Below are 15,260 nucleotides of genomic sequence, written 5' to 3'. Positions count from 1 at the left end.
CTAAAAACAAAGACACCCAGGTGCCCCCCCCTCTTCCAGGCATCACATGGAGTCAGCTTCTCCCCTCCTGACATCCCCACTAAGAGGGTTTCATGACACCAGTCACCCTTGTTGCAATAGTGTAGTAACGGTGAGGCTGCGGACCATATTTTAGTTTTTGGGGACCACTGGCGGTCCATGGACCACAGGTTGGAAACCACAGACTTAGACGATCTGTTCCTCAGCTTTTACACAGATCACAGATCTTCTCTATTCGCCTCCATTCATTTCTACTTCGAGCATGAGTTGACCAGTGTACCATTGTACGACCATGTTAGTCTCTCACATTATACACCATATGGAATGAATCAGACCATTGGGTGGGAGGACAACCAAAAGGTCTCATTCATCACTCTGGATGTTGCCATGGTGTTGCTCCAACACCCATTCGTTCTCCATACCATGTGGTCTGCAATGCGATGTTCAAGTTGGGCAACATGGTGTAGAGCAGGGGTCCCCAAACTAAGGCCCGGGGACCACATGCAGCCCATCGAAGCCATTTATCTGGCCCCCACGGCACAAAGGCAGAAGGGGGTTGGGCTAATGACCCAAGGGTTCTCTATTATTATTATTATTATTATTATTATTATTATTATTATTATTATTATTATTATTAACATTGAGGCTGGGAGGCCATCTGTCAGGGGTGCTTTGCTTGTGCTTTTGATGCACAAAGGCAGAAGGGGGTTGGACTATATGGCCCAAGGGGTCTCTTCCAACCCTCTTTGTTGTTGTTGTTGTTGTTGTTGTTACTGTATTAACATTGAGGCTGGGAGGCCATCTGTCAGGGGTGCTTTGCTTGTGCTTTTGATGCACAAAGGCAGAAGGGGGTTGGACTATATGGCCCAAGGGGTCTCTTCCAAACCTCTTTGTTGTTGTTGTTGTTGTTGTTGTTGTTGTTATTATTAACATTGAGGCTGGGAGGCCATCTGTCAGGGGTGCTTTGCTTGTGCTTTTGGTGCACAAAGGCAGAAGGGGGTTGGACTAAATGGCCCAAGGGGTCTCTTCCAACCCTCTTTGTTGTTGTTGTTGTTGTTGTTGTTGTTGTTTGATGTTTTACCATCCTCGTGGGAGGCTTCTCTCATGTCTCTGCATGGGGAGCTAGAGCTGACAGAGGGAGCTCACCCGCTCTCTCCAGATTCGAACCGCTGACCTGTCAGTCAGCAGTCGTGCCGGCACAAAGGCACCACCAGGGGTTCGGGTAGATGTACCTGAATGCAAACAGAGCAGGTATACAAGTTTTAGGCATGCACAACTTGCAAAGTTTCACTCTCCATAGTGCTAGAAACTTGGAACTAAAGGAAAATGTCATGATTCAGGGCACAATTTTACTTGGGAAACAATGCTCATCCCACCACAGTCCCTCTAAGCTAGGTATGGGCAAACTTGGGCCCTGTAGGTGTTTTGGAGTTCAACTCCCACAATTCCCGGCCTCAGGCCCTTTCCTTTTGCCCCTCAGCCGCTTAAGCGGCTGAGGGGGAAAAGAAAAGGGCCTGAGGCTGTTAGGAATTGTGGGAGTTGAAGTCCAAAACACCTACAGGGCCCAAGTTTGCCCATGCCTGGTGTAGATACAAGCCAGGACAGAAAGATACACCCCTCTAGACCAATTCTCCCTTCTCGCATCCCCTTAGAGATTTTTAAAAAATGATTTCTAAACAGCCAAGGGGTATTCGGGTCAAGTTTCAACTCATCCATCAACACACTGAATGTCTAAGTCCATCTTTCTATGCTTTTCAGTCCCCGCCCCCCCAGCAATCTGATCACCTGAGAAAGTTTCAAACCATGTTTACTCAGTAGATCTCATGGTGTTCTGTGCAACTAGGTATTAAATAAGTACGTGCAGAAGGAAAGTACAATATTGACTTTTTGTTTCTTTCTTTTAAACAAAGAAACCCCCTTTTAAGCACCTAGACTAGAGCAACTTGTTATTACTACATTTTTAACAAAAGTGTTGTGCATTATATATCCACAAATTCCACCACCCACAGTTTGAAAATATCCCCTTTCCAAATCCAATGCTGCCATTTTAAATAAGGGGACTATTTTACTATGCTACTGCATATAATGACACTTAAACATTCACAGGGGTCCTGGAACCAAATCTTTAGCTAAATTAGACTCATAGGGCTGTGATGGAAATTATACATAGTGAGGCCTCATGACTACTCTAACTGAGTTATATTGAAAAGGAATACTGTTAAATCTTAATTGAGTTATAATTGCTGTTAAAAGGACTTAACTACAAGCCACTCATTTGTTGTGTTGTTGAAGGCTTTCATGGCCAGAATCACTGGGTTGTTGTGAGTTTTCCGGGCTGTGTGGCCATGTTCCAGAAGCATTCACTCCTGATATTTCACCTGCCTCTATGGCAGGCATCCTCAGAGGTTGCGTGGTCTATTGGAAACTAGGCAAGTGTGGTTTATATATCTGTGGAATGTTCAGGGTGAGAGAAAGAACTCTTGTCTGTTTGAGGCAGGTGTAAATGTTTCAATTGGCCAGCTTGATTAGCATTGAATAGACTTGCAGCTTCAAAGCCTGGCTGCTTCCTGCCTGGGGGAATCCTTTGTTGGGAGGTGTTAATTGGCCCTGATTGTTTCTTGTCTGGAATTCCCCTGTCTTCTGAGTGTTGTTCTTTATTTACTATCCTGCTTTTAGAGTTTTTTAAAATAATGGTAGCCAGATTTTGTTCATTTTCAGGTTTTCCTTCTTTCTGATGAAATTGTCCACATGCTTGTGGATTTCAATGGTGTCTCTGTGTAGTCTGACGTGGTGGCTGTTAGAGTGGTCCAGCATTTTTGTGTTCTCAAATAATATGCTGTGCCCAGGTTGGTTCATCGAGTGCTCTGCTATTGCTGACTTCTCTGGTTGAGTTAGTCTGCAGTGCCTTTCATGTTCCTTGATTCATGTTTGGGCAATGCTGTGTTTGGTGGTCCCACTCATTTGTTTATTCCAAGTTCTGCTTAGAATCTATATGGTTCTTTTAACAAGTGTTTTTTTAAAAATATTTGTTTCAGAAACCCCAACAACATCTCTGAAAAGACAGGCTTTAAAAAAAAAGGCACTCCAGACCTGGAGATTTAGATGTCAAGAAGAAAATATGTGGAACCGAGTCCCAGTTTTGATAGAAATGTGTTGATAAGGTTTGACAACTTGCCAGCCCTAATAGGGTCTCTCAGTCAGCTTCTAGACATGTGTCCACCCCAAAACATCTCTAATTGAAATCACACACCATACAAAGACAACAAAAATATTGTTGCTGTTCTGTGCCTTCAAGCCACTTCTGACATATGGTGAGCCAGCATGGTGAGGTGGTTTGAAAAAATCCCTACTTGGCTATGAAAGATGTAGCAAAATTTGAAAAATTTTCTGTTCCTGGTTTGAAAATGTTATTTTCTGTTTAATTGTGCAGTACTTCCTTTGAAAGTAGTTGTTATCCTCCAGAAACTTCGTTTTTGTGGCTGCCACAAACTATGTTGAACTGATTGAGACTCGATGAGATATTCATTTAAAAAATATAGTAAAATGTGCTGTGGGATGTCCCGCAAAAACAAAGTTTGTGCAATTTAATAAACCTTTTTCATGTTTTTATGATAGAACCAACTAGGAAATGACATTTAATACTCAGGAACAAAAATCGTTTTACATAATGTAAGTCAGTGGTTCTCAACTTGTGGGTCCCCATGTGTTTTGGGCACCAAAATCAATCAGAAATCCCAGCTAGTTTACCAGCTGTTAAGATTTCTTGGAGTTGAAAGCCAAAACATCTGGGAACCCCAGGTTGAGAACCACTGGTGTAAGTGATTTCAGGCACGTCATATTTTTTCAGCCTTAGATGCAGGCAATGGCAAACCCCTTCTGAACTAATCTTCCCACAAAAACCCTGTAATAGAGTTGCATTTGGTTGAAAATGACTTGAAGTTATGCACGCAGCAACAATAAGGCCAACCTATCACAACAAGATTTGTTCAGAAGGTTTTGCTAATGCTGATCTGAGAGATGGCTGAGCAGGGATTTGGACCCAAGTCCCACAGAATCTTTGTCCAATACGCAAACGATTACACATACATGTTGATGTTTCAAAGGCAAATAAAACTGGAACTCAACTTTAAAATGTTGGATCAGGATGGTGGGACATACACATTCACATCTTGTCTCAACCATGCAGATCCCTGGATGAACTAGGCCTGCATTCCTTAGGATTCTGGGCGGGTGAAGTCGTGGTGAACAGAGCAATCTACACCATTCTCGAGTCCCCAGAGGAAAGGCAGGATGAAAACAAACAGAATCTCTTTTTCTCTGCAACAATCATTTTAGTTCTCGGCAGGGAATAAACAGGATTATCCAGGCAATATAGGTTTTCCATTAACATGACAATGTTGGAGCAAAGAGATGAAGAAAATGACTGAGATGAAATAGACCGGGATGATGAGCAAGCCTCTTCCCCTCCACCATCCTTTCACGTATCCAAAAGATGATCAGACTGACAGGATAACCTTATTTAAACACTGGCTGTGTCTATGGCATGCAAGGGCACATGAGGGCAGCAGACTAGCTCTTACACTTTTGCACCATTTCTCACCCCTGGCATTTATCTTTCGAAGTGACAAAGATATAGCTTAGAGCAGGCATGAGCAAACTTGGGCCCTGTAGGTGTTTTGGACTTTAACTACCACAATTCCCGGCCTCAGGCCCTTTCCAAAAGGAAAGGGCCTGAGGCCGGGAATTGTGGGAGTTGAACTCCAAAACACCTACAGGGCCCAAGTTTGCCCATACCTAGCTTAGAGGGACTGTGGTGGGATGAGCATTGTTTCCCAAGTAAAATTGTGCCCTGAATCATGACATTTTCCTTTAGTTCCAAGCTACTAGCACTGTGGAGAGTGAAACTTTGCAAGTTGTGCATACCTAGAACTTGTATACCTGCTCTGTTTGCATTCAGGTACATCTACCCGAACCCCTGGTGGTGTTGTCGACCGCGTTTTAGGGGATCGGGCCCTTAAGGAGAGACCCGATCTGGTCCTGAGAGAACGGACCTTGGCGGAGCCAATAGGAAAATATGAGCCGCAATATAACCTGAAGCCGAAATGAAGAAGGTCCGCCAAAGTTGAAGGAAAATTCCGCCAAGGAGTCTTTATTGAGCGATTCAGCTGAAAAGGACTCTAGTAGTGATCATTCAGTCTACTAGGGTACCATATAATCAAAATAAAGCCATATTTATACAAAGTTTCAGTCTGACAGCCCCTTGAATTTCCCGCCCCGCTCCCCCGCCCATCTGATCGCTGATAGGCTAGAAGGTTGAACGAAGCGGGCTTTCGTTTCCCGCCGTGCTCTGTTGGCCCAATAGGGAGCTGCTTTTTGTCTCTACTCGAACCAATCAGGAAGGAGAAGGCGGGAGTTATTGGAACAATGAAGTGACAGGGCAGGAAAGATCGGATTAATTCCTGCCAGGCCGATTTCTAAAGGGATTGATGGCAGCAATCAAGGAATGTCCGGGTTTCTGTCACGTATACAGATTTTAGATATGCCTTGGGGTGTCAGGGGTGGAAGTAGTGATGGGTGGTGATGAGCCATAATTGACAGGCTCCGCAGGGCGCCTTCCTGAGGTGTCCTGGAATTTCCTTTGGATGAGATATGACAATGTTTGCCTTGGGGGCGAATCACCTTTAGGACAACACTCCGAATTCGGCGACTCAAGCCTTATATTGTCCATGCAATCTGAATTAGATTGGGTTAAGCGGTGGCAGATTATCCTTTTGTTTTTGGGAAGGGAAGCCTGGGTTATAGAAAATGAGATAAGTTCTGGGGTTCAGGTTGAGTTCAAAATATTCCCTATTTGATTTCATGACTTGACAATTATATGAAATAAAATGAAAAATAAAATAAAGTTGAAATATAAACCCTGCTGGGAAAAATACATATTTTCCGGGGATCCCAAAGAGTACAAATACATATAGGCAGACAGATAGATTTCATGGAAATAAGGGAGAATCCATAAAAGTGAGTTACATTGCATAAAGGGGAATCATGAATGATATAAACAATTGAAAATATCTGATAAGAACGAAGTTCATAACATCTGGAGAACCCAATATGGAAATTCATAAAAGTGGAGTTTTAGCAGCATGATTTTACAATTCATGAAGTTGTTATCTCTTGCCTCAGAGTGCAGGGATAATCCACAGTAAACTCCAGTAAAAAGTCTCAATCACCTTCTACTATAAATATATGGAATATAGAACATAAAGTCTTGACTTTTGAACTATCTTTTACAAAGTCCTGGGGGGGAGGGTGGTCACCTCGATCACAGTGGTGCCTTTGTGCCGGCACGACTGCTGACTGACAGGTCAGCGGTTTGAATCTGGAGAGAGCGGGTGAGCTCCCTCTGTCAGCTCTAGCTCCCCATGCAGAGACATGAGAGAAGCCTCCCACGAGGATGGTAAAACATCAAACATCTGGGAGTTCCCTGGGCAACGTCTTTGCAGACGGCCAATTCTCTCACATCAAAAATGAGTTCCACTTTCTCAAGTTGCTCCTGACATGAAAAAAAAACCAATCTACTTGCCTCTTTTTTAAATACTGAATTCAAGTTACTGCAATGCTAGAAATTTGCAATGGAGGGGGATTTCATTTGGGGAGAAAACCGCTCAGAGTATTCCTTGTCTAAGAAAAGCCTATGGGACGTCATAAGTCAACAGGGCACTTAAAGGCACATACACACTGATTTAGAAAAAGTTTCTTTCGGAACCCCTAGTTCTCAGCATGATTTGCGAAAGTAACTATTTCAAGCGCCAGCTCAGAGCCCAGCAACCATTTCCTGTGACCTGTCGTGCTCCTGCTATTACTCCATGCCCATGCTTTCTGGTTCTTACATTTCCAGGAACCATACTGAAACTCCTACTCCTATATAGAGTGACAAAACATATGTGCATGTGTTTGGCTTGATAGCTCATAAGTACTGCTTTGATAAGAAAGGTTCTCTAATGTAAAGCTGCACACCAAGAGAGAGCTATTTAAGTACGACTGAGACTGAGTTAGGGAACATCTAGGCTGCCTTTTCTTCTGTTCTGGATCTTCTTCATTTTCTCACTTTGCGGCGAGCGTCTGCCTCTTGTTCCTCACCCACTCACTGAAATGTTGCTTCTTCTAGCAGGGCTGGGTGGGACTGTTTTGCCTGGCACATACTTTTGGCACGTCTGTCTGGTCAAACCAGTTAGACCCGGTACCGTTTGCATCCTGGATGTGCATCCTAATGTGAAATCGTCACTACTGCACAGTACACACACACCGCTTTGCTCATTTTCTGGATTGCTTGCCCAGCCTCCATTACCATCAGGTGAGGATCAGGTCATTGCCCTCAGTGGACTGCAACTCCCAGCATTCTTCACCAGATGGATAGGGTTGCTTGGATGTATAGTTGAGGAAGGGCACCTGAATTTTCACCTCTGCCCCAAAGCCATTCCTTACTTCCTTGTTCAAACACCTTGTATGGCAGTCAGCCCAAATACACCCACCTTGTGCCAAGACTATTGAATTTTCCACCTCCCCACCTTCTTTGATATTGATGCAGAGCTTGGATACAAATTGAGGGCTAAGCTAGACATTAGGTTAAATGCTCTTTGTGCCCAAATGCAAGAGCTTAAAAAAATACAAATGGCATTACAACTGGTAATTAAGGGGGGTACAGCAGAAAGGAAGAGAGGCAAATTTAACTTTCCTAAGGGAAATCCTTCTTTCAAAGCTGGTATCCGTCCCAATGGAGGATCTCTTCCCAATGCAAATGCCAGCTTCATTAGAAGGATTTCCATTAGCAGAGGAGGAAGGAGAGCGCTCTCTGCTTTCAGTCTGATCTGAAAATTGTTCCTGATCACTTCTCCCCTAACGGTTGCAATCTGTGAAACAAAACAAAAAACAAAGACAAAACAAACAAGGGAACCAAATAGCCTTTCTTCTCATACTGGCATTTTAATTGCAGGCAGTTAGCAACAACTACTTCTGAGAGCCAGTATGAATTAATGGTTCAAGTGTTGGATTCCAACTCTGGGTTCAATTCTCCACTCAGCTATGGAAACCCACTGAGTGACTTTTGGGTGAGTCACATACACTCAGCCTCAGAAAAACCTGTGATAGGTTTGCTTTGAAGTTACACAACAACTAGTCAAGTCACTCTGTATAAAACTCTAAGAAGAGTTGTGTTTGATTAGACCAAAAGCCTGTACCATTCAGGTCCTCCAGAAAGAAAAACAACAGGATCTGAGAGTTTTCCAACAGTCTAGATGCATCCATATAGCATCCTTCTTTGGAGGTTTTTTAAACAGAGGCTGGATGGCATCTGTCGGGAGTGATTTGATTGTGCTCTACCTGCATGATAGAGGATTGGATTGGATGGCCCATTGGTCTCTTCCAACCCTATGATTCTTTGATTCTATGACATCTAATACTTATTATTGGCTCATGGACTTATCAATTTCCCATTTAAAGCAATTCAAGTTGGTGACTATTTCCCCACAGAATCATAAAGTTGGAAGAGACCCCAAGGGCCACCCATTACAATGGAGTCCCCGGTGGCGCAATGGGTTAAACCCTTGTGCCAGCTAGACTGCTGACTGACAGGTTGGTGGCTTGAATTCAGGGAGAACATGATGAGCTCCCTCTGTCAGCTCCAGCTTCTCATGCAGGGACATGAAAGAAGCCTCCCACAGGATGGTAAAACATCAAACATCAGGACGTCTCCGGGTAATGTCCTTGTAGATGGCCAATTCTCTCAGAAGCAACTTGCAGTTTCTCAAGGCACCCGCAACACAAAAAAAACCCAGTTCAATGTCTTGTCATGCAGAAATACAGAACCCAAGCACTCTCAAGAGATCTAGTTTCTGTTTAAAAATGTCAAGAAGTGGAGACCGCATCACACTCTGGGGCAGTGCATTTTAGTGTCAAGAAGTTCTTCTTAATGTTTAGGAGAAAATCTCTTTTTCTGTAGTTTGAATCCATTACTCTGTGCGCATACTCTCTGGAGCAGCAGAAAACAAGCTGGCGCTATCTTCAATATGACATCTTTTAAAATATTTAAACATGGCAGTTTAATTATTGTGTAGAGATGTGTTTCATTTTATCTGTCCTGAATTTCCCTAGCATTCAATTTCACCGGTTTCTAGTATCATGAAAGTGGGTGCCTTGGGATCTACTGCATGACTTACAGAAACCAATAAGAATATGCCTGTTTGAGCATTTGAGTGAGAACAACTCTCCCCTCTGTAGTCATGCACACAAATATGTGGCATTGAGCCGTGGCAGTTAAACTGTTGTCAAACTGCATTAATTCCTTCAAGCGGAACTCTGGAGAAGCTAGAAATTACCCCAAGTTCCAACACAGAACACAGGGGAATTCTAGTGCAATGAGTTGCTGTGAGTTTTCTGGCTGTAGGACCATGTTCCAGAAGCATTGTCTTCTGACATTTCACCTGCATCTAAGGCAGGCATCCTCAGAGGTTGTGTGGTCTGTTGAAAACTAGACAAGAGGACTTTATATATCTGTGGAAAGTCCAGGGTGGGAGAAAGAACTCTTGTCTGTTTGAGGCAAGTGTTAATGTAGCAATTGGCCACCTGGATTAGCATTTAATGGCCTTGCAGCTTCAAGGACTGGTTGCTTATTGCCTGGAAGAATCCTTTGTTAGGAGGTGTTAGCTGGCCCTGATTGTTTTCTGTCTGGAATTCTCCTGTTTTCTGAGTATTGGCTTTGCTCATGTTAGGAATTCACTCTTCCTGCTGTACAATCTGTAACTCAGTGGAAGAGACATTTCTTTTTATAGTGAGAGAACAAACATGTGCCTCTTTATTTTATTTTATTTACAAGATTTATGGCTACTAAGAGATCAGGGCAACTTAACAAGTATTCGGCCAAACAGCCCTATTCAAAACAACTTTCACAAAAATTAATAAATAATCCAGACCCTCCAAGGATCAGGCAGAATGAAGCAGCACTGCAAAATGATATACTGAATAACTTTACATGATTCATCCATATCATTCCTCTCATCCTTTTCAGGGCAACAATCCAGGTTTATGGAACAATTCAGATCCCAGCCTTAGAAAAACCAACAGATGTATGGGGCTGCAGGAATGATGAGGCAGCCTGTCTCTAGAAGCCAATTTTAGGTACCTTAAAAGGGTAACAAATGGGGAGAAATGATTTAGTTTATATTTTTAAGCATCATAGAAGAGAAGGCACAAGTGTGCTTTCTTCTCGGAAACGAAAGTACAGTCAGCACTTCACGTTATCTTTCTTACTTAGCACGTTTTCCAGTATGACAGATTTTTCTAACTATCTGAATTGAAGCTGCCTTCTCTCTTGATAGCTGTAAAGGTTTTTAGTCTTATAGCTGATGAAAAGGTTAGCTTTTTGCAACAAGTGTGTGGCTTTTATGGGTGCCTTGAAGCCATGGGTGATGGTGGGGTCTCATATGGAGGCTGGAGGGCCACAATTTCCCCTCCTCTATTTTATAGAATGATATGGTGAGAGTTAACTGTTGTGCTCTCTCTGTTTTTAAGGAAATCAGTTCTTCGAACATGCCTCATGGCTAGAAGGATTCAAATTCAGACCTATATGCCTTCCAGCAATCCCTCTTTGGCAGTTAATTCTCTGCCATCTCATTTTTTATCTGCTATTAAAATGTCTGAGGGTGCATTACATTATAAAATTAATGAAGTTTGATGCCTCTTTACCTGTCAGATCACAATTATATGGAATCCTGGGATTTATAGTTTGATGAGGCACAAATATCCTTTAGCAGAGAAGGCTCATCATCATCATCATCATCATCATCATCATCATCATCATCATCATCTTTATTTCTACCCCGCCACCATCTCCCAAAAGGGACTTGGGGAGGCTTCCAGAGCAGTCATAATGTAACAATACACACAGTGCAATAAAATACAAATACAGTAGAGTCTCACTTATCCAACATAAACGGGCCGGCAGACCGTTGGATAAGCGAATATGTTGGATAACAAGCAGAGATTAAGAAGAAGCCTATTAAACACCAAATTAAATTATGATTTTACAAATTAAGCACCAAAACATCATGTTAAACAACAAATTTGACAGAAAAAGTAGTTCAATATGCAGTAATACTATGTAGTAATTACTGTGTTTACGAATTTAGCACCAAAATATCATGATATATTGAAAACATTGACTACAAAAATGCGTTGGTTAATCCAGAACGTTGGATAAGCGAATGTTGGATAAGTGAGACTCTACTGTACATCAATGCCAAAGGTAAGAACATAATTGACATAATCCATATATAAAACAACACAATAAAATCAATCAACTTTAAAATATCAATAAAACACCACAATAATTATGGACATAATTATGGTAAAGGTAAAAGTTTTCCCCTGATATTAAGTCTAGTCGTGTCTGACTCTGGTGGTTGGGGGTCATCTCCATTTCTAAGCCAAAGGGCCAGCGTTGTCTGTAGATGCCTCCAAGGTTATGTGGCCGGCATGATTGCATGGAGCACTGTTACTTTCCTGCCAGAGCGGTATCTATTGACCTACCCACATTTGTATGTGTTCAAACTGCTAGGTTGGCAGAAGCTAGGGCTAACAGTGGGAGCTCACTCTACTCTCTGGATTCGAACTGCTGATCTTTTGGTCATAACAACCAATATATCCTGAAATAACCACAGCCTCCCTGATTCCATAGTACTGAGCAACGACAGTGAAAGTGCTGTCAAATTGTATTAATTCTACAATGTAGAATGAATTCTTTAATTTCTTTCGCCATGTGCCATTTGCCCTTTGTCCTCAGCTAACCTCAACTTCTGCAAACTAAATTCAAACTGTAAAAGTAGTTTTCTCCAAAATAGCAAATTAATGTCCTTTCCAGTAGGCTAAGGCAAAAGCAAAATGCTACCACCTCTTCTGATTTCTTTGTTTCTCCTCATTAATAACTTTAGTCATTTTGAACTCATGCCATTTGGCCATGTGTCTCAATTTTCCTCTGTGAAATGTTGGTCAGTATATATAGACCTCACACTGAATCATATAGCCCTCGAATCAGCTCTCAAGGAGGAAATTCTTCTGCATCTCTCCATCAAGAAGAATGGAATAATCCAATGTTTCATGCAGAATTGCAGTCGACTTGGCTGTTCTGGCTTTTCCTGCTTTCCATCACAGAAGCAGGTTAACAGTAGGGACAGCCCTGAATCTTGCTGTCAACACCTTTCTTTTTGAGGCTGAATTTGACCTGAATCTTGATAGACTTTTCTGTTTCTTTGCAGGAATACCCCTTTGATTTGGCCTGCACTTCTATAGAATTCCTTGCTCTTCTCCTTCTGTTCCTCGCCCCCCACTTTTTCTTCTTCTTCTTTTTTTGGATGTACTTTGGGGACATTTTGTTCCAGAGTGCTGCAAAGATAGGCTCGGCTCTTTCCTCCTCCCTCCTGCTCTTGAGTTCGTAAAGGGGGGCACTCAAAGAAAAGAGCCGGTCTCTGGGCATACAACAATTTGCAGTTTGTCGTGGAGCTGTCTCCCTGGCTAATTTGACAGTCGGGGGGAGGATAAAACTTTGCAGTCCGGAGGAAGTGGTTTGGATTGGATTGGGAAAGGAGAACGGTGATCTGTAGCCAAGGGCCATTGGTTTATTGTTGCTGGTGGGGTCTGATTCCTGCTTCCAGTGCTCAAGGTGGTCTTGTGTGCAGTAAGCAGAAGTTTTATGGGGTGGGATGCAGAGCCGAGGGGGCACTCTTGGGGTGGGTAAAGCCATTGGCATTGCCCTCCCAGCCCCACTTGGCCTAAGCTCAGGGAGGCTGGCAGGGGAAGCTGCAAAACAAGTCGAGGGGGGTCGGGTTGGAGACAAGGAGTGTCTCTAAAAATAGGCCACTTGGCAGAGCATGTGAGGCGGACAAGGCTTGATTTAAAGAGACACCAGAGCAAGCATGGGGCGTGGGAGAGGCACTGGCCCTTGAGGCCAACCCAAAACAGCACTGAACCCCACACTAGGCAAAAGGGACCACTAATCCTTCCTTGGTCTAAGATGGAACCAGCTGTTCCCAGGGCATAAAAGGGTTTACTCTTTTCTAAGGAGGAGTGGGTGGGTTAGACATTCGAACCCTTGGGGCTCTTTCCTCTACATCTCAGCTGAAAGAAGGTGATGAGTGAGTGAAGAAAGGAAGGCAGGATGGCACATATGGCCTGTTAGGTTGATCAGGAATAACGTGTTACCTAATGGGTAGAGCAGATGAGATGGGCATCTCTTCAGATCAGTGGTTCACAACCTGTGGTCTCTGGACCACCAGTGGTCCGCAAGAACTAAAGCATGGTCCACAGCCTCACCGTTACTACTACAGATAATAACACAGCTCAACCAAAAAAAATTTGTCTTGGTGTCTTTGTTTTTAGGCCTGTTCCTGGGGTTATTTGGAGTGCCGATTCAGAAAATTGCATTGGATAGATCACATCAGCTCTAGATTAATAAATACGGTTTTATGTGGGTGAGCAGAAGGCATATGGCATATGTTCTGTATCAGAAACTTGAGCTGATGTGGTCAAGCCAATGCAATTTTCTGAATCAGCACCCCAAATAACCAAACTGAATCTAAAGTTGGCCAAAAACTGATTCGGAACCTTTTTGGTACCAATGTTGGAGAGTGGTCCCTGGTCAAAGTGCTCCCTGGTCAAGTGGTCACTGGTCAAAAACAGTTGGGAACCACTGCTTATGATCAAAGGCACCCGGGCCATCTTCCAAGCCATGTTGGATCGACCTATGCTCCATAGTGGGTGGTTTGAAAGACAAGAGGAATATGTGGCATCAAATTACTTTGACCATGGATGAATTACAGTCGGCCTTCTATATTTATGGTGTTGACTTCTGCAGATCTGATTATTATTTATGGATTTCATTAACATGATCTCACTAGGCATCTCTAGATCAGTGTTTCTCAAACTGTGCTCCTCCAGGTGTTTTGGACTTCAGGTCCCATAAAACTCAACCAGCTTGTCAGCTGTTAGGAATTGTGGGAGCTGAAGTCCAAAACATCTGGAGTTAGATATCTGCTCTAGGTTCACCAGTAAAAGTCTATGATCACCATAGACTTGTACTGGTAAAAAGTAGACCATACAGTTCCACTGGAGGACATATAGATTTCTATATATATGTTCCCATAGGTTAATTTTTTAAAAATTCACAGGTTTTTCCACTTTCAGGGGGATCCTGTATCTCTAACCCTAGTGAATGTGGACAGTTGGGTATATTACACTGTGCAACAAATTTTGAAATTTCTTTCTGTTCCTGGTTTGGTAGTATTATTTCCTGTTCAATTGTGCGATACTCACTCTGAAAGTAGTTGTTATACTTCAGAAACTTCATTTTTGTGGCTGTTACAAACTATGTTGAACTGGTTGAGACTCAATGAGATATTAATTGAAAAACTATAGCAAAATTTGCTGTGGGATGTCCAGCGAAAACAAAGTTTTCAATTTCTAAAGTCTCAATTTCTAAGCCAAAGAGCCGGTGTTGTCCATAGACACCTCCAAGATCATGTGGTTGGCATGATTGCATGAAGCATCGTTACCTTCTCGTCAGAGCAGTACCTATTGATCTACTCACATTTGCATGTTTTCGAACTGCTAGATTGGCAGAAGCTGAGGCTAACAGCAGGAGCTCACCTCGCTCCATGGATTTGAACCACTGCCCTTTCAGTCAGCAAGTTCAGCAGCATACAAACATATAGGAGCTAAATGCTAAAATGATATTAAACTTAATATTAAACTTAAAACACATCTGTTAAAATACTATTACGTTGGAGGGTCTATATTGTATACAGTTGAGATAGCTTCTGTACCTTTAATTATAACGTGGAAGACGGGGTTTCAGTTGATGTTGCGTGTTAACCAAATGTGGGGCAAACAATTCCCTCTTCTGCACAACCATAAAAGATGCAGGAGCTCACTGACAAACCGAATTAGATGTCATCCACACTTAGATGACTAATGAACATACTCTTCCACAATCCTTCCACTGTAATGAAAGGAGGATTGTAAATCAGGGTCGGAGCTTGGAGCTAAGCCATAGGTAGCTTATTCCAGATCAAAATATTATGACTTTGCTGTCTCCAGGCTGGGAGGTAAGATGGACCTAGAGGTTAGGTTAGGAAAACAGATGGTCAAGATCCTGAACTTGGCAACCCTGCTGTTTTCAATGTGGGCAGCCAGCTACA

This window comes from Anolis carolinensis, chromosome 6 (assembly GCF_035594765.1).
Source record: "Anolis carolinensis isolate JA03-04 chromosome 6, rAnoCar3.1.pri, whole genome shotgun sequence".
In the NCBI taxonomy this organism is placed as follows: Eukaryota; Metazoa; Chordata; class Lepidosauria; order Squamata; family Dactyloidae; genus Anolis; species Anolis carolinensis.
Note: the sequence above shows the minus strand (reverse complement) of the source record.